Source organism: Trichosurus vulpecula, chromosome 1 (assembly GCF_011100635.1).
Source record: "Trichosurus vulpecula isolate mTriVul1 chromosome 1, mTriVul1.pri, whole genome shotgun sequence".
In the NCBI taxonomy this organism is placed as follows: domain Eukaryota; kingdom Metazoa; phylum Chordata; class Mammalia; order Diprotodontia; family Phalangeridae; genus Trichosurus; species Trichosurus vulpecula.
The window spans coordinates 507,849,759-507,877,547 of record NC_050573.1 but is presented as its reverse complement, the minus strand read 5'-3'; the positions used below and the strand labels follow the sequence as shown (position 1 = coordinate 507,877,547).

Sequence of the window (27,789 nt, the reverse complement as noted above, 5' to 3'; positions counted from 1 at the left end):
ACCGTAAATGCTTTTGTTTTACACCAACAACAAAAATGCATAGATTGAGGATAGCATGGGAACACCTTTGAATTTTTAATAATGTTTGGAAATATGTACAACTTTGAAACAGTTTCTATGTGCTCCATGATACCCATGGCCACTTCATGTAAACCAGTTACAATGTCTATCTAGAAGAACTTTTGAGAAACTGTGTGATCAGAAGCCAATTAAGTCTAGTGAGGGCAATCAATACTATCACAAAGGAGAAGTGTTTCATTTAAAGGTGTTTCCCCTACTCTACAGTATGCACACGGAGACAGTTCCATTCCTCATCTTCTTCATCATCTTCCTTCTCCTCGTCTTCCTCGTCCTCCTCAGCTTCCTCCTCTACCTTTTCCCGGGCAGCTTTAGCCGCCTCTTTTGAACTTCCCTTTCGACTTATAATCTGAGAGATCTTTCTCATATTTCTCCATCAGTTTGGCTGCCTTGTTATTATAAGGTTAGTTCTCATTGTCACTCAGATTGTTCCAAATTTTGCCAAGCTACTTTGTCACATCCACAATGGATATGCCAGGGTTTGTAGACTTGATCTCGGGTCGAAATTCTGAACAGAACAGGAAAAAGCCAGACAGTGGCCGTTTAGGTGCATTAGGATCTTTCTTCTTTTTGTCACATTTCACTGGTGTCTTTCATTTCTATCATATCGTACCTTATGAGCTTTTACCATAAACTTGGATTTCTCTTTCCCCAACATAGTCTTCCACCTCCCGGAACACTTTTTAGAAAACTCTGCAAAGTTAACAGGGACCTCTGGACTCTTCTTCTTATGCTTTTCCCGGCAAGTTTGCACAAAGAAGGTGTAAGCAGACATCTTGCCCTTCGGTTTCTTGGGATCACCTTTAGTCATGGTGCACTCTGTATTGTTCGCTAGTCTGGGCAGCTCAGGGCACAAGGCTCCTGTTAATAACAGTTTAAAGTCAATGCTGTTGAAACCATTTAAACTAGGTTTTATATCTCCACCAGTTCTGATGCTCACAGTTATACAGAATAAATGAGGCAACCCTGTAACTAACTAGTATTTTATGAAGATTTTAAGCTAGTTACAGAAGAATAATTTTAAATGCTACTTTGTAGATTGTCCCCATGAAAAGTAACTGGATGCAGCTATGGAGCCTCTCATTAAAATTTCTAATCTGGAGAAATGTTATAAAAGGAATAGTATCCTGAATGTACTTTTTTTGCAGCTACTAGTGTATCACACCAAGAAAAAACAAAGAAACATTAATATCAGGCAGCTGTACATTTCTAAATAAATAAAATCCTCACTATCAGTAACATAAATCATAATTTTCTTAAGTGAATAGTAAATGATGATTTTTAATTTTATTTTACATATTAATATACACTTATGTTACATAATTATACATTATATATATCATATAATTACATATCATATAATTACATATAAACACATGTAAATTAATGGAAGAAGGGAGTTTGTGTGTTATATATGTACACATACGTATATACATACATTCATGTACGTATGTGTATGTGTTTGTAAGATTTGTGTTTTCTAACATGGTATTATGTTTGATTGCCCCTCATCGTTGAACCGTAAGTAAATGCTGTGCTCGGGTTTTTGGATTTAAAAAAATCTTTCCAGAGTAGGAATTTATCACAGAATATCAAATCATGAATGTGAAATCACATGCAGCAGCATTACTGCTGTCAGGCACCCACATAAATTAAGCCCTAATATCTATGGCCATTTAAGAGAGCTATAGCATTGGTAAAATAAGATTTAATGTTCTCTATCTCTATTAGTACCCCCCCACTTTTCTGCTCCTGAATATAATCATGAAATGGTTTACTGAGGTGTGTGTGTGGGGGGCAGGTGGGGAGGTGTGTGGAGTAAGTATTTATATAACAACTATGATGTGCCAAACACTGTACTAAATGCTTTATAAATATTATCTCATTTGATTCTCACAACAACCCTGGTAGGTAGGTGTTGTTACACCAGTTTTACAAGAAAATTGAGGCAAATAAAGGCTAAGTGACTTTCCAAGATCACATAACTAGTTGATGTTGGTGGCCAGATTTGAACCGAGGTCTTCCTGATACCAAGCCTAGCATTCTATCCACCGTGATACACTGTCCGATTTTTTCAGCTCAATATAACTCCAGATACCCAAAGTATATATATCAAGGAAGTAGGTAGCCATCTTCATTATTCTTGACCATGTGTGAATAGGCTTAGAAGTGTGGCAGCAGAACCACATAATTGTCTTGAAGGAGACACTTCCTGCTACTTTCCTAAATGAGTCATAAGACTGAAAATGGAGTAAGATGGGAGAAAGAAGCAAGAAAGCTATTATCAAGAATATCCACTGCATGTGTTAAAAAACAAAAATAGCCACCAAGAATACAGCAGAGAAGTGGGTTGCTATTCAAAAGTAGGGAACGGAGTGAGTCAGGGAAGGAGACTTTCCATTATTTCTATGCCACCTAACACAAAAAATACCTTTAGATAAACAGATATAATACTGATCATCATTTGGTGGGAATGTTCAGTGTCAAAACCTAAAGGATAAAGTTATTGTAAATTAATTATCATCTCTAAAAGAATATCAAAAGTAATCATGTTCTTTCACCAGCCTACTGTGATGAAAATCATATCTGAACCCCATCAGATAAATATGGAACAGCATAGAATGTATAAGAAAATCTATTTATGACCAAACAAATATGCCATGAGAAAAGGATATAGGGATGGTGCCAAGAAAATACTGCATTGTATGTGGTTAAAAAAGGTAAGCAATAAGAAAAAGAAGAGTGTTTAGTGCCCAAGTAGTAATGTAATTGAGTTGTTTGTTAATTTGCTTTGTTGTTTCAGGAGACAATATTTATTTCTAAATGAAATTAAGTTTTAATTCTTCTATTTTGCCAATGATTTAGTTCCTAATTTGAAAGACTATTAATTGTGATTAAACATATTTTATCATGACAGATTAAACAGTCCAACTTTGGTTAAGTACCAATTATATAATAGCTATTACATTTTCAACTATATTTTTAGATTTTTAGATTTTTTTCTTGTCTTGGAATAATGAGGATTCCTGACGTAAAGTTTGGAACCCTGAAATCTGCAATATGTCATTCCCTGGATTAAGGTCACTACCAGTCCAGCCACACTAAACTTTCTGTTCTAAATAGCCGGTCATCTACTTTAAAAAATGGGCTAAATGATCTCTGAGGTCCCACCCAGCTCTAACATACACTTATCCTTGACTTTTGTTTGTTATTTGCATTCTTAAAGTTGACTCATAATATATTTAAATACAGTTGCTCATAATGCTTTTTTAAAATTCATATCCTCTTTATTATTTACTGGTTTTAATTTCATTCTTTTCTTAAACTAATCATACCTTTAAAATAATACTCTGAGGAAGTAATTTGTCTAAATTCCTTAGTCCAGCAATAATATAGCTTTTAAATACCATTACTTTTTTGCAATATATTGTGCATTTGGCCTCATTACTGCTCCTCATAACAACCCAGCGAGTAGGAATGTATGTCATTTTTTATTTTCTGTATGCAGTGTCCAATATAATACTCACCTCTTGGATATACTTTTTACTTTGTGGTAGTATATGTGATATACTGGGCAATAGAAAGAATAATACAATGCATATCTAGCCTCCTGATTTTGATATATGTATAATTTGACTATATGCACACACATACACATACATATATACAAATATATACTATATACACACACATACATATGTGTGTGTATATGGATATAGATATAGAGAGACAGAAAGAGAGAGACACACACAGATATAAACAAGTATATATGTGTATATTTTTGCTTCTCCTCTAGTTATTAGATTTTAACCACAGAAAGAAATCTGGAAATGTATCAATAAAAGGGCTATTGAAGATTTTCTCTTCCTTTTTCTACTCCTCACCATATCAATAAAGAACACAAACATGTCTGCAGAAAATACATTCTGGCCAACAAAGACATCAAATTTCTTTTGTACACAAAAGCTGATTTCCTTTTAAAAATATTTTCTTTTTTCCAGTTATATGTAAAAATAATTATTTTTTTTAAAAAATGAGTTCTAAATTCTCTCCCTCCCTGCATCCATTTACTCTCATTGATATAGGTTGTGCATGGGCATTCATGCAAACCATATTGGCCTATTAGTTATGTTTGTGAAATTAAACACATACCAAAAGAATAAAAACTAAAAAAAAAAACTAAAAGAGATAGTACACTTGGATCTGCATTCAGACTCTATCAGTTGTTTCTCTGGAAGTGGATAGCATTACTCATCATACCTCTTTTAGAATTATCTTAAATCGTTTTATTACTGGAAATAGCTAAGTCATTGTAATAGTAATTAAGGTGGGACTTTTTGCTGTTCTTCTCTTAAGTGCCTTTAATGATTCTGGCCTTTGTTTGAATGTGACAGATTAAAGTGGAATCTTTTTGTCTTGGAGTATTTCTCAGCACTGAGACAATTGGGAGTCATTGATTTATATATGATGTGATACTGGGGATGGGGAACTTTCCCACACTCAGCCTGGGTGAGGTCAGAGCCCTCAGGACTCTGAACAGGATATAACTGAGGACAGCTTGGCATTTGACTTTTGGGGCACACTCATGGAAGGAGTGTTGAGACTGTGGGTATGCTGCAACTCCCCCCCCCCCCGCCCCAGCTTTACAACCCAGATGTTGGTTCTTCTCTGGTAACTATGAATTGTGATTTGAATCAGACAAGGTCTGTCTGTTGATGTCTGTAATTTCTGTTTATATTTGCTTTGAAGTTCAGGGTGCTGGCTTTTTCCCCAAAACTAAGTGAATGATATTTGTATGTTTGATTAAACTGAGATTGTTAACTCCTTAAAGTTGCTTTCCTTAGAAAAGCAGATCAAAGAACTTGTGTTGGCAGTTTTCTCTGTGCTGGTTGTTGGTGGGTCTTACGCCCCTACAGTAGCTGCTAGCAGATTGTTGCTACAGTCATTCCAGATTGAACTTCTAAAAATATTGCTATAGTATGCTCCATATTATACTCACTTCACTTTACATCAGTACATGAAACTTAGGTTTTTCTGAAAGCATCCTGCTCTCATGTCTTATAGCACAAGAGTATTCCACCAAAAATCATATACCACAACTTTTTCACCATTCCCCAATTGATGAGTATCTCCTCAGCTTCTGAATCTTTGCCACCACAAAAGCTACTATAAATATTTTTGTATGTAGCTCCTTTTCTTTTATCTTTTTAGGATACAGATCTATTAGTGGTATTGCTGGAACACAGGGTATATACAGTTGGATAGCCCTTGAGCAGTTTTAAATTGTTCTCCAAAATGATTAGATCACTTCACAACTTCATCAGTGATGCAACGGCATCCTAATTTTATCACATCATCACTAATGTGTTATTTTTCATTTCTGTTACATTAATTAATTTGATAGATTTGAAATGGTAGCTCAGCGTTATTTCGATTTGCATTTCTCTAATCAGTATTTAGATTGTTTTTATATGACTATAGATACCTTTGATTTCTGTATTTGAAAACTGTTCATATACTTGACCATTTATTAACTAAGGAATGATTTGGATTTAGAAGAATACAAGCATATAATCAACATTATCCATTTTACATCCTACAATGCTCTTTAGCTTTTGTTTGGTCATAAATTCTTACTTTATCCAGAGATCTGACGGGCAAATTGTTCCATGCTCCCCTAAATATATTTATAATATTATCCCTTGTGTTTAAATTATGTATCAGTTTTGACCATGTCTTGGTATATGGTGTGAGATTTTGGTCTACTTAGTTTCTGCCAAAACACTTTCCAGTTTTCCCAAAAGTTTTTATTAAATAGTGAGTGGTTGTTCCAAAAGTTTGATCTTTGAATTTATCAAACATTAGATTACTATGGTAACTCACTACAGTGTATTTTGTACCTAATCTTTTCCACTGAGCCACTATTCTGTTTCTTAGCCAGTGCCAGATAGTTAGGACAATTACCATGTTATAATATAGTATGAAATCTGGTAAAACTAGGCCACCTTTATTTTTTTTTCATTAATTCCATTAATATTCTTGACCTTCTGTTCTTCAAAACTAATTTTGTCATCACTTTGTCTAGATATATAAAATAATTTTTAAGAGTTTGATTGGTATGGTATTGAATAAGGAAATTAATTTATGCAGAATTGTCATTTTTATTATATTAGCTAAGGCTACCAATGAGCAATTAATATTTTTTTCTAATTGTTTTGGTCTGATTTTATTTATGTGACAAGTGATTTATAATTGTGTTCAAAAAGCTCCTGAGTTTCTCTTGTCAGATATACTCCCAAATGTTTTATAGTGTCTGTCACTGTTTTAAATGGAATTTGTCTTTCTATCTCTTGCTGCTGCATTTTGTTTGTAAAATATAAAAATTATCATTATTTATATGTGTTTGTTTTATGCCTTGCAACTTTGCTAACACTGTTAATTATTTCAACTATGTTTTTCAAATTGAATTGGAATTAGAATGTAATTATTCATTATTTCTATTATTTGTTCTTTGACCTGCCCATTTTTAGGATTAGATTATTTAGTTTCCAATTAATTTTAACCTATATTTTCATGTTCCTTTAATCAATGTAATTTTTATTGCATTATGATTTGAAAATGATACCTTTAATTATTTCTGCTTTTCTGCATTTGATTGTGTGCTTGTCATGATGTAATATAAGGTTAGTTTTTCTGTAGATGTCATGTACCACCATGAAAAAGGTATATGCATTGCTATTCCCATTCAGTTTCCTCAAGATGTCTATCACGCATAACTTTTCTAAAATCATATCCATCTTCTTTACTCCTTTCTTTTTATATTTATCTAGTTCCAAAAGGGAAAAGTTGAGGTACTCCACCAGTATAGTTTTACCTCTATTTTACATCTATTTCTTCCTGTAACTGATTTAACTTTTCCTTCAAGTGTTTGCAAGCTGGGACTCTCCTGAGATGTACCAAATTACTTCAAACAACATTAAAATAATGGCTCTAAACAGATTCTGGAATGGCAGAATCAACAAAAGGAGGTGAGTCTCTTCCTTTACCCTTGAATCTTGGCTCTACCACACAAGCTGATTTTCCTTAATCTTGCTATTCTTTTTATTCTGGGCCACAAAAACATTCTTCACTGTCATCAGCATACTTTTCTCTATTTAATATAAATGCAGTGTAACATATTAGATCATTTTCAGCAACTTTTATATTCTAGGAATACATATCTCTAACTTGGCTATAAAAACTTTCATATTAGTCATCCATAGCTGATCAGTGATGTAAAAGGATATTGGACACATCTAAGGTGTTGCATATATCTATGTATCTACAGTAAGATGTAACTATCTACACTAAGGTGTTACATATCTATGTCTACATATAAATATATGCACATTTATTGCATGTACTTTTATTTTTTTCTTTTAAAAATCAAACTTTATTCTAATGTCAACATTTGTGTGTATCTTATGAGATTATAATTATTGCTAACATGGTTTTAACATGTGCTCATGATGAAGCAAATTATTTCGAATTCCATATGTAACATACTTTTTATGCATTCTTCAATAAGAGCTAATTCATAGAGCAAGAAAAGGCAGAGGAAGATCTATCTTAGCCAGGTAAACTCTTTTTTTAGCTCACTTTAACCTCATTTCAGAATGTATTGGAAAGAAAACCATACAAAATGCTTTTGTTTAATCCTGTTCTTGAGGAGAGGACTGATGAGTTTTAAAAAACCCAAGCAAGAGATACAGAAAGAAAGAAAGAATAAAAAGATTATATGTGGCTTGTCAATCTGTTTTTTTCCTAATAGTCAATCCCTACCCCATTTGGCTTCCCTATTTTGAATCTCTATAAACTATATAAAACACTACTAATTTTCTCAGTATTAATTCTTACATTCTAGTATTATTCTCTTCTTAATTCAATCAGAAAGGTACTGAACCTTCATAATGTAGGTTCAAAGGTTATTTTATAATTAATTTACTAAATTTTTAACACTTTGTGATTGCATTGTGGGATCTCTGGAAATAATCACATCAACTGGGAGTCAGTTGAGGTACAACAGATAATAAAACACAGTCCTGACACTTATAATAGTTCTCTGATAAAGTTTTATAACAGTAACTGTGCTTTTCAATTGAATTTCATCTATCCTTTCACAATTTTATGCAATGTATTAATTTTATGTATCTCAATATTAAAGAGCCAAATGTTAAAAAGTTTTTGTTTTTGATTTACCATCCTGCCATAACTGCATTGGCAGCATGGACATTAAAATCATCATACATTATAAATGCTTAAAAATAATAAAGCTCATCCACAATCAAAGCTTCATTTTATATGATTTTTATTTTTTGATTAGAAAGATAATTCTTGTAATTTGCATGTAAATTCCCAGGGGAAAACTGTGTTGTATTTTTTTAAGTTTTTTTTTCACTAAATAGAAAATACAATTATAATTAGTGAAAAGATTGAATGTTTTTCTTTTGCTCTAAAACAATATAAATTTTCACTCAATTCTCCCACTTCATCAACTTGCCCTGTTCCTATATATATATACATCTTCATTCTACTTCTAACAAACAGAAGAATAAGTATATGTTAGACCTCACCATTACCCATAACTGTGCTACCTCTGTGACTTTAATCTTATGAATTCCAATCCACAATGAAATAATCTTTTACTTCCATTTTCCCCATTCCTAAAGCAAATATTTTAAAATAGTATTTTATTTTTTTCTAATTACATGTAAAAAGAAATGTTTAACATTCATTCTAAATAATATTTTAAGTTTCAAAATTTCTCTCTCCCTTTTTCCATACGCTCCCCCATCTTTGAGATGATACAAGCAACACGATAAAGGTTTTACATGTGTCATCAGCATATTACCATATTAGTTATGCTGTAAAATAAGATACAGAGAAAAAAGAAACAAGAAAAAAATTAAAAAATGAAAAATAGTACAGCATGCTTTGATCTGTATTCAGACTCCATAAGTTATTTCTTTGGAGGAGAATAGCATCTTTCATCATAAGTCCTTTAGAATTGTCTTGAAGCATTTTATTGATGAGAATAGCTAAGTCATTAACAATTGATCATTATATATTATTGTTGTTACTGTATACAATGTTCTTGTTCTTCTCACTTCACTTGTTCATGTAAGGTTTTTTCCAGCTTTTTCTGAAATTGTCCTGCTTGTCATTTCTTATAACACAACAGTATTCCATCACAATCAAATACCATAACTTGTTCAGTCATCCACCAATTGATGGATATTCCCCCAATTTCTAAGTCTTTGCTAATAGAAAAAAAACCTGCTATCAATATTTTTGCCCATATAAGTCCTCTTTTATTTTTAATCTCTTTTGGATAGAGAGCTATTAGTGGTATTGCTGGATCAAAGAGTAGGTACAATTTTATAATCCTTTGGAATATTTCCAAATTGCTCTCCAGAGTGAATCAGTTCATGACTCCAACAGTGAAGTATTGTCTCAAAAATTATGTATTTTTAAGAGATTAAAGGTAACTTTTATTTTTCATGCTCTCTCTTGAATATTTTAGGCAAAACAGAGGCACTGTTATATGTTTCTACAAATAAAACTCTGCCTTTTTAGCTTCTTTAAAAAATACACAGGAAATTTAAAAAAGTACTAGATTTAAAGATAGCTGAGTATTGTTAAATTTATTAAAAGTGCCATTTTTTTTGTCCTTTTCATGTTCTACTCTCAGAGAGAAGAGTCACAAGTTAATGAATAAGGCCTTCATGTTTTGATACTAACGCACCTTAAGACGGAAAAGAAAAAGGAAGAAATGGAGACAGGACCATGAACCTGTCATAGAAACACTAATATGATTGGTCTAATGGGAAAGAAAAAAAAAAGATTCTAGTGTCATATTTACTATATGAACAAGATTGTTGACACATAAAATCCATCTAATAGTAAAGGGATTAAAACTGGCATTGATGTGTAGGTTTTTTCATGTGGTAATGAAATTAGACAACCTGACATGAATCAATCTTTTGGTAGATCTTATCATTCCAGCTCCTTTAAAGCAAGATGTCTCCCATTTTTGCATCAAACTTATTCAAGATTTTTTGGAAGATGGACAACAACAGAAACACTTCTGTTAAATAACTTACTGAGAACAAACCACGGGTGAGGCATGACAAAGGGCCCTATGTTCCACAGATAAGCATGAACTACTCTGATGAAGGAGACCCAGGGCAGAGTTGATCAAGATGAGTGATTTGTTATTGATGATAAAGTCCTCCAGCAGACGGTCTATATGTGAATGTTGTATTTATTGCATTACACACCAAGAAAAAGCAGATTCCAGGAAGAAATCTATAATCACTCAATGGAGTTTGAGCTGCCCATCTGCTCAAGAAAAGCCAAGTGGGTAGAGAATATAGGTTGCACAAATATCAACATACATCTGAATGGACATCATATAAAGCTTGTCCAACTCTATCCTCAACTGCATATGTATGATGAACTTGACCCAAATATATAAAGGAACAGAAAAGTGAGATAGATTGCTTCTAGGGAAATAACAAACTACTTTCACCACCCCTAAGCTTCCCAAAACTACATAGAATCATAACTTTAACAGAAAAATATGTCCTGGCTAATACCATGTAGTGGCAAGATGTGGAATAACATTATTGAATAAACATTATACAGAAGGCAAAGAAAAGTGCATACTTGATGTAATCAGGCTGAAACACAAAACCAATAAGTAGCTCTAGAGAAGAAAGTGTAAGAATGTTGTCAAAGAACTATATGACAGAAGAAGAATATGGACAGGTTATATAGTAAGCGGTAAAAGTGATAGGTGGATGCCCAAAGCACTTCACTGCTACCCTCAAGGTATTGGAAGAAAGTGAAGAAGGCCTCTACCATGTTGGGTGGACACCCTTTGGCTGTTATGCAAAGATATGGCAAGAGGCACAAAGACTCATCAGGCATGGATGTTGTTCTGATATACATAATTGGACACAATGTGCAAATTGGGGACATCATAGATCCAACGGAGTATCAACCATTCCCACTTGCAGGTGGAAATTTTAAGCATGTTTTTACCATTGCAACTTCTGGCATTTTTCATAAATTCTATCAAAATTTAGTAGTTGTATTTCACATTCATAATAAGTTCTACTAGTCCACAGTTTCTTCTAAAAAGTTTCCAGTCTTCTAGAGGTAGAGCCAAGATGATGGAATATAGAAAGCATTCAACTGAGCTTTCCCAACATTCCCTTCCGAATAACTTAAAAACAACTCCTCAAATAAAAATCAGATTGTCAGATTGTCAACCAAAAAGGTCAGACTGAGATCTTCTTTCAGTACTAGACAACTTGGGAAGTCAGAAGGAGTGATGCGTAACATGGTATCATTATCCCAAGATTCATGATCTCAAGGATGACTGTGAAAATGCCTGAATGGTTCTGAATCACAAAGTAAGAAAAACTCTCTATGTAGAAGGCAGACAAAGTATGACATTTATTTAGACCCCAGAGGATGAAATCTGAGAACCCATACCCCCAGTAAGATATAGTAGCAATTATATTCCAAAACCAGTAAGCCCACCTCAATGTAATAACAAGGAAATTATCATATAGTATTATAGCAAGGAACCAAGTCATCCTGTAACTTCCCCCCTCTGCTAGGGCCTTCCTGCCAAGAATCACTCACAAATCCTAACTTCCCACTCAACACTCTGTTCTGCAGGTCTGCTGATGCTAGTTCTCTCAATGTCTGTTCTTCAGCACCTTCTTGATGTCTGATTCCTCAATGTCTTCCTCTCACTTCTGCTTCTCTCAGTTCTGCTGCTCTCAGTTCTGTTCCTCTTCAATTCTCTTCCCCTTCAATTCTGCTCCTCTCAAATCTTGTGCTCTCCTTTTATAGTCCTAGCCGGCATCTGATTGGTTAGAAATCAGCTCTCTGATTGGTTGAATTCATGATTGACTAGAACTCAGTGCACATACCATTGACTCTGGTCTTAGCAACTCCCCTTAGGGTCCTGAGGGCTTCACATCCACATCAGCTTAGCACCTAGTAAGTAGGGGCTTTAGAATACTTACAAATAAAGATATAATCAAGCTTTCCACCTAGACCCAGCTGAGGCCATTAAATGGGTGGGGAAGATCTTTGAACATATTAATAACTACAGTAGTGGAGGCTGGGCCAGACTCCATATGAATGAAATGACAGTAGTGAGACTAGGTGTTAGTGACTGAAGCACCAGAAGCTTCTGGAGCTCAAAAGCCAAAGATAGTAAGGGGACTTGATGAATGTTCTGAAAGAGATTACAGGGGAAGAGATTACAGTGCTAACATTAAACACAGGACCTGAGGCTGTTTGTCTACCCTATTATTTATATATACTTTTGAGTCACAGTTCAAGGACAGGGAGGAGCATTTTGTATCAAAAGAAACCAGGGATCCTGAAAAGCAGAGTCACTTCCAGTGGGGGGGAAAAAAGCAGAGACCCTGAGGACAAACATCAATTACAATCTCAAGAGATCAGGTGCCCTTCCTGGGTAAGGATCAGAGCAGAAATCAGTAAAATAGCAACCATATCTCTCTCTGGATTGTACTACCCTGGATGCATTGAAAACCTCCAAATCCCAGAATTAGTTCTCAAAACAGCAATGCAAAAAGAGCATGAACTTTGAAGGGACACTGTCCCATCAACCCATACTCTAAGAAGAGAAGTTATATGTAACATAAAGTTCAAAATAAAAAAAATAAGTTGGAAAAATGAGCAAACCAAAAGAAAAAGGCAGAAGAAACTAAGAATGAAAAGTTACTATATTGAGGGTAGGAGCCAAGGTGGCACAGTGAAGGCAGGGACATACTCAAGCTCTGTCACAAATTCTTTCAGACACTTCTTAAAAAGTGAATCTGAACAAATTTGAGAGAGCTGGAATCCACTAGGAGTAAGAGCCTGGCAGATTTCCAGAGTCTGGAAGGTTGATGGGGAGGGTCTGCTGCAGCAGCCTGGGCGAGCTCAGAGCACACAGGACTATACCAGACAATACCAGAGCAGGAGCAGGCCTGCTGGCTGAAACAATGGCTGCTGTGGTGATCCCTAGGCCTCTCAGTGCAGGATGGGAGTCTGTCAGAGCCAAGTGAGAGAGAAGTGCAGGGCCTGGGGCAGCGCAGCTACTCCTGAGACTATCAGCTCATAGACTAAAGGTTTGAAAATCACCTTCTTTAACTTCCGGGAGCTATGATGACATTGTAAGTGCTCTTATCCCTCTATTTCTGACTTTGAATAACCCAGAGAATACTGCACTAAGGAAAACCCTGTAATCGAGGAGCCAGAAGTACGGGCACAGCAGTCTTTTAGCTTGGGAAGCTAGGGAGATAGGCCTCTTATCTGGTAAAAGAAGGGGACTGGTGCAGGAAGGGAGGCATCCCACCAAACCCCACCTCAGTAGACCAGCAGGAGTTCCTGAGCCCCAGGGCAGTGGACCATGTAAGTGCCAACACCAGGACCCCAGGCATGCCATCACAAGCAAGGGGAAATGACAGATACCAGTGCAGATGATAGCTTAGGCTACCCCTGCTATAGCACAGCCTTAAGGGAAGAGGAGACTTCCAGCAGCCAGACTACCACTCCACCAAACCTCACACTGTAAGCTTCAGTGTAACCCTGGGTAAACTCAGAGGGACTTTACCGACCTTGACCTTGGCACGCACCAGCCAGCTTCAGCACAGCGTAAGGTGAGTTGCAACATTATATAGCTTCTAACTGACAGAACCAGAGACCACAGCACACAAGAAGCTTGAGAAAGTGGCCCCTGGGCCCCAGAAGCCAAGATCCACTTTAAAAGTCAGGAAAAAGACATCCACCATGAAGAAACAAACTATAAAAGTAAAGAAGACCATTGAATCTTATTATGGGGATGTAGAAGATCAAAATATGATTACACAGACATCTGAAAATTCAAAAGGGAATATAAACCTGTCTCAAGCCCAAAAACCATTCCTGGAAGAGACCAGGAGGATTTTAAAAGCCAAATTAGAGAGGTAAAAGAAAAATTACAAAACCTAATAGGAGAAAATTACTCCTTGAAAAATAAAATTGGCCAAATGGAAAGAGAGGTACGTAAGCTATCTGAAGAAAAAAAATTTGTTAAAAATTAGAATTGGGCAAGTAGAAGCTAATGACTCTATGAGGCATCAAAAATCAGTCAAACAAAACCTACAGACTCAAAAAATAGAAAAAAATGTGAAATAACTTGTTGGAAAAACCACTGACCTGGAAAATAGATTCAGGAGAGATAATCTAAGAATGATTGGTCTAGTGGGAAGCCTTGATGAAAAAAAAAGAGCCTGGACAGAGTCTTCCAAGAAATCATCAAGGAAAACTACCCTAAGATCCTAGAACCAGAGGGTAAAATAATCATCAAAAAATCCACTGATCACACCCTGAAAGAGATCAGAAATTGAAAACTCTAAGGAGTATAGTAGCCAAATTCCAGAATTATCAGATCAAAGAGAAAATATTGCAAGCAGCCAGAAAGAAACCATTAAAATATCATGGAACTACAGTCAGGATCACACAGGACCTTGCAACTTATAAATTAAAAGATCAGAGGGATTGGCATATGATATTCCAAAAGGTCAAGGAGCTTAGACTACAACCTAGGATCAACTACCCAGCAAAATTGATCATAATCTTTCAGGCAAGGAGATGGACATTTCATTAAATAAGGGAATTCCAGACCTTCCTGAAGAAAAGGTCAGAGTTCAATGGAAAATTTGATTTTCAAATACAAGACTCAAGAGAGGCATAAAAAAGTAAACAGATAAAAAGTAAAGAAAAAAAAAAACTTTTGTTGTTTGACAAGGGCAAATTGTTTACATCCCTATATGAGAGGATAATATTTGTTAATCTTGAGAATGTTATAGTTATTGCGAAATCTAAAAGGAAGATACATAGACAGAGGTTGAGGGTATAAATTAACTGATACGATGATAAAAAAACTAATTAAGGGGTGCAAAGTGATTGTTCTGGGAGAAGAGGTAAGGAGGAGGCAGAAAAGGGTAAATTACATCACAGGAAGAGGCACAAAAAGACATTATACTAGAGGGAAAGAAGGGAAGGAGAAGAGCAGTGTTGGAGCTTTACTCTCATCAGATTTTGTTCAAGGAGGGAATAACATACTCTGTTAAGTATAGAAATCAAATTTGCCCTACAGGCAGTAGGAGGGGAAAAGGGGAAACAAAAGTGGGGTTAGGAGGGAGAGAAGAAGTAGTAAGAGGAAAGGGTAAGATAAGGGAGGGGCAGACAGGGGGGGAATATTGAGGGATGGGTGATCAAAAGCAAAACTTGTTTGAGGAGGGGAAGGGAGAAGGGAGAAATAAAAGCATAAAGAGGGGAGGATAGGGTGGAGAAAAAGACACAGATGGTAATCATAACTGTGAATGTGAATGGGAGGAACTCTCCAATAAAATGGAGGTAGATAGCACAATGGCTTAAAAACCATAATCCTATAATATGTTGTTTACAAGAAACACATTTTGAACAAGGGGATACATACAGGGTAAAGCAAAAGTCTGGAGTAGAATATATTATGCTTCAGCTGAAGTAAAAAAAAAATTAGTGATAGCAAACGTATTCTCAGAAAAAGGAAAAGCAAAGATATATCTAATTAAAAGAGATAAAGAAGGAAACTATATCCTGCTAAAAGCACCACAGACAATGAGTAATATCATTACTTAACATCCATGCACCAAGTGGTATAGCATTCAAATTCTTAAAGGAGCAGTTAAGAGAGTTACAGGAAGAAATAGACAGCAAAACTATACTAGTGGTGGACCTCAAGTTCCTCCTCTTTGAACTTGATAAATCTACCCTTAAAATAAAAAAGAATGAAGGAGGTGAATAGAATTTTAGAAAAGGTAAATATGATAGACCTCTGGAGAAAAATGAATGGGAATGTGTAATGGTAAATAAAGTGGGATGATTTTTTTTACTGTTTTTTCTTTTAGAATGCTAAAATAATCAAGTGCCTTTGAATTAGTCTTGCTAGGGGCTAAGCCCCAGGCCCACACCCTTTTGTTCACTAGGTCTGAAGACTTTAGGCCCTAAAAAGGGTATATAAACTCAATGGTTAGCATTTTGTTTGGGGCTTTCACTCCCTGGAAGAGTGTTGTGTGATTTGACTAGACAAGACTCTGGGCAGCTGTGGTTAAGAGCCCCCTGGCTTTGAAGGAACCCAGATGGTGGTGTTTCTCTTTTTGGTAACTATGTATGTGATGTCTTGATCAAACAAAGCCCGTTTGTTGAATTCTTATTTGCTCTGCTTATATTGTCTGTTTCTAATTTCTATTTGTATTTGTTCTGAAATTCAGGGTGCTGGCTTTTCCCCCTGAACTAAGTAAATGATATATGTATGTTTGTTTAAAGTGAGATTGTTAAACCCTTAAAGTTGCTTTCCTTAGAAAAGCAGATTGAAGAACCTGTGCTGGCAGCCCTTCTGTGTGCTTTTGCTATTGGCCTTACACAGCCACAGCAGCTGCTAACAACATTGTTGTTATGAAATGGCATACCTGACGATGTCAGAAGGAAGCCTGTAATGACAGAGTGGGAAGAGGGGCACACCCTCAAGAAGGACTTCACTTGGACACTCTGTATTGAATGAAGAGATTATAATTTGCTGTGACTTAGGGGTAGATGGTATTTGTATTTTCTGCCACCCCTTATGGATGATATGTTGTGCTAGGGAAGACCCTGGTCTGGGATCCCCTGCTTGTGTAAATAAGTATTTTGGGGAATGCTACTGAGTGATGTGTTTTGCTTAAGTATGTTGCTATGAATGTTACATTTGGTTTATTGACAATGTGAGATCTCAGGGTGTGGTGCCTCTGTTTGTTCCAGGGCCACTTAGATTGTGGCATCAAGGATCCTGGAAGGGGTGGAGTGTAATGGCAAATAAAGTGGGAATTCTTTCTGTCTTTTGTTTTGGAGTGGTTCTCAGCACCAAGGCAATCAATTGCTTTGAGTCTTGTCTTTGAATCAAGAATCTTTGATTGAATTGGAAGACTTTGATGACCTGTTTAAGCCACAAGAAGGCGTTGGTCACATGGGTTTGAGTCACATGGTTGTGACACCCTCTGACCCTGAAGAAGTGTGTGTGTGTGTGTGTGTGTATACATACATACATACATACATACATACATACATATACATACATACATACATATATATGTATATATATATATATATTCTGAGTTTAGTATTTGCTTTAGTATTTAGTATTTAGTATTTACTGGAAGAGTGTGGTGTGATTTGACTAGATGAAACTCTGGGTAGCTGTTAAGGAGCCCCTCCCTGCTTTGAAAAACCCAGATGTTGGTGCTTCTCTCTCTCTGGTACTTATATATGTAATGTCTTGGTCCAATGGCTAGGAGTCTATCTGTTGATTTGTGATATTTTGCTCTGTTTATATAATGTCTGCTTGTAATTTCTATTTTTGTTTTCTCTGAAGTTCAAGGTGCTTACTTTTCCCCCTAAACTATGTGAATGATATACATATGATTAATTAAAGTAAGATTGTTGACCCCTTAAATTTGGTTTCCTCAGAAAAGCCGATCAAAGAACCTGTGCTAGTAGCCCTCCTGTGTGCTTGTGTTACAACCACAGTAGTGGCAAGTAGCATTGTTGTTACAGTTTTCTCACAATCATGCATCTCAAATGACCTATATGTCTTATCTAAAAACTGTCCCCATACTGATCAACCACTTATTGTTTCCATATTTATTTGACTGTCTATAGACACTTGTGTGGAGTAGAAGCCATCTTTCTCTGATTTCAAGTAATTACACCTACTCACTCTACACACAAAGCCCCTAGTATTTCCTCCAATGAGAAATCTGATTATCAAACTATACATCCTATTTTGAATCCTGCTTTTTATTATCTTTTAATGCATAAAAATCTCTCTCATCCTGTATTTGAGGTCCAGGGACATGCTGAGAAAGCCCAGTCCTGATTTGTCATGAAATTGGTGTGTATTGCTTAATAAATCGATAAGTTCTGAAGCCTGAAACTTTTCTTTCCTCAGTTATTTCAGGGACAACTTTAACAAAGTTGCAAAGTATGAAATAAACCCACATTTCTATACACTACAAATAGAACACAGCAGGAAGAGATGGAAACAGAAATTCCATTTAAAATAATTGCAGACCATATAAAATACTTTGGAGTCTATCTACTAAGACAAACCCAGGGTCTACATGAACATAATTATATAACAATTCTTACTTAAATGAAGACAGATGTAAACATTAGGAAGAATATTAATTTTTCATTGGTAGGCTGAGCCAATGTAATGAAAATGGCAATCCTATCTGTTATTTTGCTTATTCTTTGCCATACTTATCAAACAACAAAAGACAAAATAGTAACAAAAGGTCAAGAATATCAAAGGAATCAATGAAAAAATGGAAGGAAGCTAAATACTGCTAGCAGTACCAGATTTTCAACTATACTTCAAAGCAGCAATCATGAAAACAATCATGTAAATGTTTAAAAAATAGAATGGTAAATCAGTGGTATAGATTAGGTATGCATATGGGGTAGTAAATGACTATGGTAATGTGGTGTTGGATGGACTTAAAGATTAAAGCTTTTAGGGTAAGAACTCAACACTTCTGAGAAAATACAGAAGATGAAAAAAAAAACACCTGGAAAACTGGGGAAGAAATTATACATGGACCAACATTGCACACTATTTGCCAAGATATGATGAAAATGAGTACATGAGTTAGATATAAAAAATAACATCACAAGTAAATTAGAGGAGTGTGGAAAAATGTACCTGACATCTATTAAAAAAGCCTAGAGTTTATGATGAAATAAGAGATAGAGAAGGTCACAGGCAGTGAAATGGATAATTCTGATTACACACAATTAAAAAAAAAGGTTTCACATAAGCAAAATTAATGTAGCAATAAGTAAAAAAAATCAAAGCTATAAAGCCACATGGAAAATGCTCTAAATCACTATTAATTAGAGAAATGCATATTAAAAGAGCTCTCAGATACCACCTCACATCTATCAGACTGGCTAACATGACAGAAAAAAATGACAAATTTTGTAGAGGTTGTGAAAAAATTGGGATACTAATGCAATGCTGGTGGAGTTGTAAACTATTTCAAACATTCTGAAAACAATTTGGAAATATGTTCAAAAAAGACACAAAACTCTAGACACCCTTTGAATAATAAATGCTACTATTAGATCTGTACCCCAAAAAGATTAAAGAAAAAGGAAAAGGACCTATTTGTATAGAAAATATTTATAGCAGCTCTTTTCCTGGTGGCAAAATTGGAAATTGAAGGGATACCCATCAATTGGAGAATGGCTGAACAAGCTGTGGTATGAATTTGTTTTGGGATACTATTGTGTTAAAAAACTGGTGAGCAGGATAGTTTCAGAAAACCCTTAAAAGACTTATATAAATACATGAAAAAGGGAAGTGAGTATAAGTAGGAGAACATTTTATGCAGTAACAGCAATATTTTAAGGACGTTCCACTGTGAAAGACTTTATTATTCTCATCAAAGAAAATGATCCAAGACAATTTTGAAGGACCATGATGAAAAATGATATCCAAATCCAGAGAAAGAACTGATTAACTCCTAATGCAGATTAATACATCCTTTTTAAACTGTCTTTATTTTGCTTGATTTTTGTCTGTTTTCTTTTTGCAATGTGGTTAATAGGAAAAAAATGTTTTTCATGACTTCACATGTATAATGAATACAGAACTGCTTGCCTCCTCAAGAAGAGGCAGAGGTTGGAGAGAGGAAGAAAATTTGGGACTCAACATTTTAAAATTAAGAACAAAGGGTGAATTTTTCATTAGAAAAGTTTTTCATATATAGAAATTGATGGGAGTTGGACCCAAGATGGCAAAGTACAGGCAGGGACTCACCTGAGCTCTCCCCTTTGGAGTGAAACAAATTTCCAGCCCAAGACAACTTGGAAGTTTGGCAGGAAGGTTCTGTGGCACTATTCTGAGAGAAGAGCACAGTCTGGAACAGGCCATGCTTGAGCAGACCGGGCCCCAGCAAATGAGGAGCTGGCCTCAGGGTGACTGAATCAGTGGCAGCAGTGGCAGTTTCCAGACCTCTCAGCCCACAGATGCCAAAGATAACTCAGAATGTCAACAGGAACTGGCAGTCAGGTCTGTCACACTTGGGTGAGAGTGGAGCACAGTCCAGCACAGGCCATACCAGCAGAGCACCAGTTACAGCAAACCAGGAGCAGGAACTAGCAGTGACTGAATCAGCAGTGGCCACTTCAGGAGCTCTCAACTCCCAGCTGTTACTCAGAAGGAGATTATAGAGTTCTCTGCAAGCACCTAGGAATAACTCTGTTGCTTTGCCCATTCTTGGATCCACTCAAGATCCTGGGTGGCAGTCCTAGGGTGAAGAGGAGTACTAGCAAACCAGAGTTTGAGGTCACAGTGTAGCAGGGATCCTCCTCCCAATTCCATGGTAGAACAGTGTGCTTGTAGTCACTCACGGACAAGAGCACAGGCCAGGAGAGTAGTAAACACAACTCTCCTTAGATCATACCATCTTGGAAGAACCAAAAATTTATAAGCACCTAGAAGTATCTCTGGAAACAGCTGTATGAAACTCTTGAAGCTTGAGACAGTGTGCCCTCCACCCTGTAAGAAGAGCCCTGCTTTAACAAACAGTTAAATGTCAAGTAATAGGCTGGGAAAAAAGCAACAAAAAAAGTCTGAGCACAGGAAGTTACTCTGGTGACAAGGAAGTTAAAAACATGCATTCAGAATAAAACAAAGTCAAAGCCTCCACATCCAAAGCCTCTAAGAAAAATATGAATTGGTCTCATGTCTTGGAAGAGCTCAAAAAGGATTTGAAAATCAAATAAGAGAGATAGAGGAAAAAATGGGAAGAGAAATTTGAGTGATGCAAGAAAATCATGAAAAAGGAGTCAAAACTGATAAAGGAGACATGGAAGATACTGAAGAAAATAACACCTTGAAAACAGATTAGGGAAAATGGTAAAAGATGTACAAAAAGTGAATGAGAAGAATGCCTAAAAAAGAAGAATTGGCCAAATAGAAAAAGAGGCCAAAAATTCACTGAAAACTTCTTAAAAAGTAGAATTGGCCAAATGGAAAACAAGGTCCAAAACTCAGTGATGAAAATAATTCCTTAAAAATTAGAATAGGGAAAACGAAAACTAAAGACTTTATAAGAAATCAGGAAAAAAAACCTTAAAAAATACAAAAGAATGAAAAAATAGAAGACAATGTAAAATATCTCATTAAAAAAAAGACAACTGACCTGGAAAACAGACCCAAAAACTATTGGACTGCTGGAAGCCATGACCAAAAAAAATTTAAAAAAAGAAAGTAGACATCATCTTTTTAGAAATTATCGAGGAAAACCAGCATGATATACTAGAATCAGAGGGTTAAATAGAAATTGAAAGAATCCATTGATCACCTCTTGAACAAGATCCCAAAATGAAAACTCCCAGTCTAATTCCAGAGTTTACTGGTCAAGGATAAAATATCACAAGGAGCCAGAAAGAAACAATTCAAGTGTCATGGAGCCAAAGCAGGATAACACAAGATTTAACAGCTTCTACATTAAAGTATCAGAGGGCCTGGAATGTGATATTCCTGAGGGCAAAGGATCTAGGATTAAAATCAAGAATCACATACCCAGGACAATTGAGTATAATCCCTCAGGGGGAAAAATGACATTCAATGAAACAGAAAACTTTCAAGCATTCCTGATGAAAAAAAAAAACAGCTGAATAGAAAATTTGACTCAAGATAAGCATGAAGAAATAAAAAGGAAAGGAAAATCATAAAGGACTTGGTAAGGTTAAACTGTTCACATTGATACATGGGAAGATGATACTTGTAACTCATAACAACTCAATCACTATTAGGGCAGTAGAAGAAGGACATACATATATATATATATATATAGACAGAGGGCACATGTGTGAGTTGAATGTGATGGGAAGATAGCTTAAAAATAAAATTAATGTGTGAAAGGATGGGAATGCACTGGGAGAAAAGGAAAGGGAAAGGTAGAATGGGATAAACTGTCTCACATAAGAGAGTCAAGGAAGAGCCTTTACCTTGGAGGGGCTGATGGCGGAGGTGACAAGGAATGCTTGAACTTTACCTTCACCAGAATTGGCTCAAAGAGGTAATAACATACACAGTCAATTGGGTATAGATCTATCTTACCCTAAAGGAAAGTAGGAGGGAAAAGGGACAAGTGAAGGGAGGTTGCTGATAGAATGCAGGGTGGATTGAAGGAGGTATTAGCAAAACACTTTTGAGGAGAGAGAATGGAATAAACAGGGGGAAATAGGATGGAGTAAAATATAGTTAGTAACCATAACTGAAAACATTTTTGAAGGAAGTTTCTCTGATAAAGGCTTCATCTCTCAAATATATAGAGAAATGAGTCTAGTTTATAAAAAAAAAATAAGAGCCATTCCCCATTTGAAAAATTATCAAAAAATATGAATAGAAAGTTTCCAGATGAAGAAATAAAAGCTACCTATAACCACATGAAAAATGCTCTAAATCACTACTGATTAAAGAAATACAAGTTAAGGGGCAGCTAGGTGGCATAGTGAGTAGAGCACTGGCCCTGGAGTTAGGAGGACCTGAGTTCAAATGTGGCCTCAGACACTTGACACATTTACTCATTTGCCCTGCCTTAACCCCTGCAGAAAAAAAAAATACAAATTAAAACAATTCTGAGGTACCACCTCATACCTATTACTTTGGGTAAAAGGGCATAAAACAAAAATGACAAATGTTGGAGGGGATGTTGGCAAATTGAGACGCCAATGCACAGTTAGTGAAGTTGGGAACTGATTCAACAATTATGTAGAGCAATTGGAAACATGTCCAGATATTTATACCAGCTCTTTTCTGGTGCAAAGAATTAGAAACTGAGGGGATGCCCATCAATTGGCGAATGGCTGAAAAATTTGTGATATCTGATTGTGATAGAAACTATCATGCTATAAGAAATAATTAGCTAGATGCTCTCAGAAAAACCTGGAGACACAAATGAACTGATGTAAAGTGAAATGATTAGAACCAGGAGAATACTATACACAATAACAGGAATATTGTAAGATGATTAACTGTGAATGACTTATCTCAGCAGTACAATGATGCAAGACAACTCTGAAGAACTTGTGATGAAAAATACTATCCATTCCCAGAGAAAGAACTGATGGGATCTCAATATAGACTGAAGAATACTTTTTTTAAACTTCCTTAATTTTTCTTGGGTTTTTATTTTGGCCTATGTTTTCTTTTACAACCTGATTAATACAACCCGATTACAACCAGGAAATATATTTTGCCTGAGTATATATGTATAACCTATATCAAATTGCTTGCCTTCTCAATGAGGGAGGTGATGAGGAAGAGAATTTGGAACTCGATTTTAAAAAGAAATGTAGAAAATGCTTTTACATGTAAATGGGGAAAAATAAAATACTAAATTGAAAAAAATATAAAAGTGCTTGATCTATTTCTCAAGCACTCCATGGGAATCAATTGTTGCTATCAGTATTCTGAGTGCCCCTAAAATGAAAAGTATTCAGAAGCATTTACCACTCCACACATGTTCTAGAATTATAGTGAACATTGCATGATGAAATATGCTCTTTGCATCTCTACGTTGGCTTCAAATAAAAATGATGGGAAACAAGCCATATTAGCTGACAATATCGAGGGCCTGGATTGTGGCCTATAATGCCAGGTGAACGCATTAAAACCAGAGAAGTAGACTGGAAAGCACTGTCACCTTGCAAGGGAATAGTACCACTAGAATTAGAGATTCTATTTATACAATTGTGAAATTTTAGATTTGGAAGAGGTGCAAGATTCTTTAGTTCAATGACCTCATTGAACAGATAAAGAAAATGAGTCTCTACCCCCTTTCAAAAAAAAAGTGAAGTGATATACACAAGGGCACATTCAGAACTCAAACCTGATTCTAAACTCTTTTCCTAGGATCTTTCCACCCAAACGACAAAATGGTTTGCCCTGTACAATATACCCTATATGAACTTAGTGATTATATAAGTTCACATTCAAATTCACATTTTAAATCATTAAACAGTAAAAAAATTGGCATTTATTCTTCATCATTTTAATACTGACGAATTACTTTTTTTTTAAATCAAGGAATCCCATCTGGTTCAGGGACTCTATAAAGATATTTAAAAGTAGTCTGTGATTGTTGAAGGACTACATCTAAAGTATATAGCATCTAATGTATTTTCTAAATTCTGGGTAAAAAAAATCAGAAGTCTGTATGTATGTTAGGAAGCACTGAAATCCCTCAGTTCAGACTAGGAAATTTCTCTTAAAGGACCTTAACTCAAAAGTTAACACCATCAAACAACACTATTTCAAAGGTAGTATCACTGAACTAGTGAAATCAGTAGTAAAAATAAAAACAAGGTAAGGACATCAAGACATTTACAGAGTGGAATTAATATGCTACTAGCTTGTAACTTAAATATTGCTAGAAATATGTTATCTTACTTTGTCTCTTCAGATTTATTTAATATCCATTTTAGGAAAAAAAACCAGTTGAATGATCCTACCAACTCTCAGAGCTCTAATGGAAGTGGATTTTAATATTCACCCTTTTAATTTAGATAGCTAGAATAACTGTAGCAGTCCTTTTGGGGGTAGATAGCCGGTGGGGGTGGGGAGTAGTTGTATGAGCAAAAAACACTCTAAAGACTAAACCCATGCCCTTGATAAAAAGGAAAATACTGTCCTTGTGGAACATATACTAGGAGGTATTTTGTCATAGGAAAATATAAAATTATAACTAAAGAATTTTGCTGACCATGACCAGTATGTGTTGTGACTCTATTAACTTTCACTTTTGTAAAAGGTGATGATGTTTCTGATAGTTGCATATGGGAAACCTAAGAGCAAATCCTCATTATAAATAAGTTATATGCTCCAAAAATATCCTTCAAAGAATCAACTTTCAGTTCTGATACACCATGAAGAAGTTTTCTAGGATTTTCTTTTCTCATCTAGACAGAATAAGGTTTCTTTTCCTTAGTGTATGCACAATGATTCATGTTAAATTATTTTGTTTTATGGAGAGCTCTTAAAATAGGCTACCACTGAATTAGCATTACTTTTAGTACTCTGAAAGCTGTATTTTGATTTTTTTAAAGTACATTCCTGTAAAATACCTTCGAATTGTATCAAATTGCAAAGTTAGGGAAAATATCATAGGAGTTTTGAAAGTAAGAACATTTTAGCAAGCATTTCCCTTTTTAACATAAAATGGGAAACTCCATTTTGATCCTATTTTTGTGTAAATAATGTCAGCCATGTTTTCATTGTTATTTAAATATTCAAAGAGATTCAATTAAGTCAACTTTTGAAAATGTTCAAATAGAATATTTCAAACAATTATTGATGTGCTGGGAATACATCTAACTTAAATACACTGGATGTGGTGTCCAAATTATTGAAAGTATCATTTCAAGGTGGGGCTGACCTTTTCAAGTATTTCCTGTTGTCCTGTTGCCATTGTCTGCCTGCAGCATTGTATCCCCTGTTTTCATCATGTGGGGAGGTGGGAGTAGGTTATGGAGCTTCTGTTAAGAGAATTAGAAAACTTTTCAAAATAGTATATTTACCTCATGCTGTCCAAAATACACTGAACGAGGCTCTGGAGATTATGAAAAGGAAGATGTTATTCAGTGAATATGAGTCATGACACTTACAGAAAAGTTGAATGGAAGACAAAGAGGATTTGATAGACGAGAGATATCCATATAGAAAATATAAGTGGAAGGATGATGGAAATAGAAAAAATATCACTTAATATAACCAGTTCATCAACAACATCTCTTGGCAAAAACTATAAACTTATTTTCATTGATTTGGTTAATTTTGAAATAATTTATCAATTTAAACTTCGAAATGAAGAGATCATAAGTACAAGCTGATCCCAATTTCATTTCTTTTTACAAATATGTGATGCACTTGGTTGTGAAATCTTTTTTAGAGCTATGAACCCTATAACTGGATTGCTTGTTTAATAAAAATCCTTAGCCCTCTCTTTCCCTCTCATTTCTAAGGAGGAGCAAAAATTATTTACCTGGATCCCAACACTAAAGAAGCCCTTCTCATTATGTTGAGATTTACATTTTACCAAACACATTAGGTGGAGAAGAGAAGAAATGTATGAAAGGAGAACAGATTCCACTTCTTAAATTTCATTCCCCTTCCTTTTTAAAACCATAAGTTGAAGAGTAAGCACAGATCTGTGTAGATAAAGGTGTATCTCTCAATTTGAGTTCCATATGCTTATGGAATAAAGAAAATGAATTACAGAGAGGGGGAAGTCAAGGGGCAGCATGGAGGTACAGCCTGGATTGGGTAGGTGGAGGGAAAAATAATCAACCTTTGATCTAAAATTGACTCAAGCATCAAAGGACATATAAGTTGAACCAGCTAAACTAAGCTGGTTCATCTAAACTAAGAAGAAAAGAAAACTAAACAAACTTCAGCTTTTTGGTGAAGGAGTTTGGTCAGACAAATAGCAACTGCTTTGCAAATTATACTTTTGGAAAGTTGAATAAGGTTCTCAGAAAGACTTTCTGATGGTCACACAGATACCATAAGGCAGAGGAAAAGTGACGTGAGCCAGTTTTCCTAAAATTGAAGCCAATTCTCTATTACACCAAGATATTTCTCAGTATTCCACATAATGGCAAAGAAATGCCACATTGTTTCCCTTTCAGGGACATTAGAAATTCTCACTTCTGCTACTGTACCTTATATCTCAGAACACAGGAGTATGGAAGTAGTGTAGAGTATGGAAATGGTACATAGGAAATGATTAGAGGAATAAATGCTGGATTGCAGCTTAAAAGAAATTTAGTTCTAGTCCTTATTTGAGCAACTGTATGACCTTGGAAAAATTACTTCCAAATCTAATATTCCATGTCTCTTTTTAGAATGTCTGAGTCATGACACCAGTGATACACTGACTTTGTTTGAAAGCAGAGCAGAGAAGAGATCATATCATCTCACATAGGGTCTTGGCTTAGCAGATGGAACACAGTCAGCCTCTGCCCCTTGCTGCTTTACAAGTCAACAGCCAATTAACTCCATAAACTTAACCTCAGAACAATGATAGCAGAAAAATAGCTATAAATAGGCTTGAGACATAACTTGGAGGTGGGGTGGGGGGGAAGACTGATAAGCATACTTATCACAATTTAAAAAAACAGTTTTTTGAGACATTAGTTTCAAGAATCATGTTGGAAAAAATTTATAGCACTACAAAGTTGAAGAACAAATTTATCCCAAATATTTACACATTTGTGAAATAACATCTTAAAATTCCATTTATCTAATTAACTTTAGTATTAAATGTTATTGTGGTTATAATATACAATCTTATTACATTGAGTACTCCTATGTTAATAAAAAAACTATCAGAAGAGAAATGAGGAAATAAAAAAATTATGTCATTTACAACAATAAAGAAATATTTTCTATGACATTTGGGAAAGATTATTTTTAATTACAAGGGGGAAAGAATGGCCAAAAATGTTCCCAAGTTTAAAGAAAAATAGATTTTTTTCAATTAAAAAAGCTGCTTCTAAAATTAA

The 27,789-nt window shown here is 35.3% G+C and overlaps 1 protein-coding gene and 1 pseudogene across 1 annotated transcript in view; both read right to left on the bottom strand.

Annotated features, from left to right (window-relative positions):
• PRR16 (proline rich 16) overlaps window positions 1–27,789 on the bottom strand; it is a 212,335-nt gene that overhangs the window by 33,440 nt on the left and 151,106 nt on the right. The window lies entirely within an intron of this gene.
• Window positions 275–889, bottom strand: LOC118858255 (annotated as a pseudogene).